Raw genomic sequence first — 2170 nt, forward strand, 5'->3', positions numbered from 1 at the left:
CACACACACACACACACACACACACACACACACACACACACTGCTTCTCTTGATCCTGGGACCAGCTGACAACTTCTGCCGTGGTCACCATAAGCGACGAGCCACGTGACCCGCGACAGAGGTAGATGAGAAGCAAAGATGAGGAAAAAAAAAGAAGTGAAACAAAGGAGATAGAGGAGAGAGTTGGAGAAGAGAGGAAAAGGCTGAGAGGCTTCAGGAGAATGGCTGCGGACTGTAAACACAGGTGAAGAGGTGACTCTTCTCGCGCGCCTTTGGAGCTCCTGGTCCAGTTTTAGGACTTATCCATGTGGACTCTGGATTTTTTAAAACGTGCGAGTTTCTCTACTTCATCACATTGGAAACTTATTTTTTTATTCTTCCAAGTATTTGGAGTTTTTTTTTTTCTGTTGAAATCGGAGGTATTTTAAATGGATTAATGATTCGTTAGATCCATTTTCGTTTTGTTTTTTATTGAACTATTTGTTGAGTTTGTCTGTGCTTCGGGTCTGCATGGACAACATGAACTCGTTTGTGGAGTACTCCATCTGTAACCGACCTGGAACCGGCGCGTACTCCGCGCCAAAGCCTGCTTACCACCATCACCTGCACCTTTCTCTGGATCAGCACCATGCTCTGTCGGTGACCTCCGGCCCACTTCACGCGGGCCTCCCCGGCTCCTCTGTTCCGGTCCCCGGGCCCGGCGGTGACAGTGGGTACAGCACAGATGGAGGCATGTACGGGACCACCAGAGCGGACGTTGGAGGGACGCACGAGTCCAGAGGAGGGAGTCAGTATAATCACCAGCATCAGTCCAATCATTTTGAGCACCATCAGTACTCAGCCAGTGGCTTCCATCCTCATTCCAACCTCCAGCAGAACCAAAGCATGCMGACTGGATTATTGTCTCCTTATACAAACGGAGGTGGGGGCAGCTCCGGGGACTATGTGGGCCAGGCGTGTGCCACAAACTCGGAGTATATCACCGTGATGGGCCCTTCAACTCCCATCCAGACGCAGTATTTCATGGAAGAGCCCGTTGCTTCCTCCTACTACCATCAGGGACCCTTCCCCAGCTCGGCCCCCGCTGTGGGCACCGGTTATAACGCACTCTCCGGGTCCTACTGCGGGCCCCAGGGCGCTCTGAGCGGCTCTCAGTTTCCGCAGCAGGTCGGCGGGGGTCCGGACGTGGGGGGTTACCAGGGGCTTCCACATGCGGGAGGATACGTAGACCTGTCGGTGACCCAGGACCGAGGGAGGGGGGGTGAGGACTGCCAGCAGGCCGGACACGGGCAGACCTTCGACTGGATGAAGGTGAAGAGGAATCCGCCGAAGACGGGTAAGAATCCAGCCGGGCAGCGAGGTCAGAGTTCTAAAGACAGATTTATGAGGAGGATGAGGTCAGGTGTCACATTTTATAATGATCTGTGGCTGTTTTACACAAGACTGGTAGATAAAGGCCTGAGGCCTCTATTTATAAAGAACGTCTGACATAAACCAGAAAACGGATTAAAAAACACTCACATTCTAAGAAGAAAGCTCCAAAATTAAAAACGTTACTCTGATAATAAACAAGTCTAAGAATAAGATTTAGGAAGGTGCCTCAATCTGTGTCCGATAAATTACAAAGTAAATAATGCAGCAAAATAGTTTTCTCTTTTATAAACGTGACTTTTCCTGTCCTCTTTTCTGTTTATTAATTACTGGGTTTGGTAAATAAAAAATAATATCAGAATAAAATAACGTGAAACACAACAACGCTAGGATGGAGCATCTTGTATTTGGTTTTTCAGCGTTGTTCTTGTCATGCATGTTAGTGTAAAATAATAAATATAATCCAGTGAAACAGCTCTATGGAAATTGCAGCATTCTAGTCTAAACCAAACTTTATTATAGGCCAAGAACATATATATATAACGTTCAAAAAATTTAAAATTCAGATTCAAATCCTTTGAGTATTTTTTTATTAATACGGCAGCTTACAGTGTTGAGTTAATAAAAATGTGTTTAAGAGAAGGGGRCACAAATCAGACCTGGCCTGGTTCGGTATGACTCGGATCTGCCTGGTCTGGTTCTGCTCTTTGAGCTCCTTTCTGTTTTAAACTCCTGATGAATGTAGCAGACTTTCTTTTCTTTCCGTGGGAAGTCTGCCTGTTCTGTTATCTTTGAAAAT

At 46.8% G+C, this 2170-nt stretch overlaps 1 pseudogene; it reads left to right on the forward strand.

Annotated features, from left to right (window-relative positions):
* Positions 1 to 181: 181 nt before the first annotated feature.
* Positions 182 to 2164, forward strand: LOC106527337 (homeobox protein Hox-B1a pseudogene; annotated as a pseudogene).
* Positions 2165 to 2170: the final 6 nt, after the last annotated feature.

Source organism: Austrofundulus limnaeus, unplaced genomic scaffold (assembly GCF_001266775.1).
Source record: "Austrofundulus limnaeus strain Quisiro unplaced genomic scaffold, Austrofundulus_limnaeus-1.0 Scaffold319, whole genome shotgun sequence".
Taxonomy (NCBI): domain Eukaryota; kingdom Metazoa; phylum Chordata; class Actinopteri; order Cyprinodontiformes; family Rivulidae; genus Austrofundulus; species Austrofundulus limnaeus.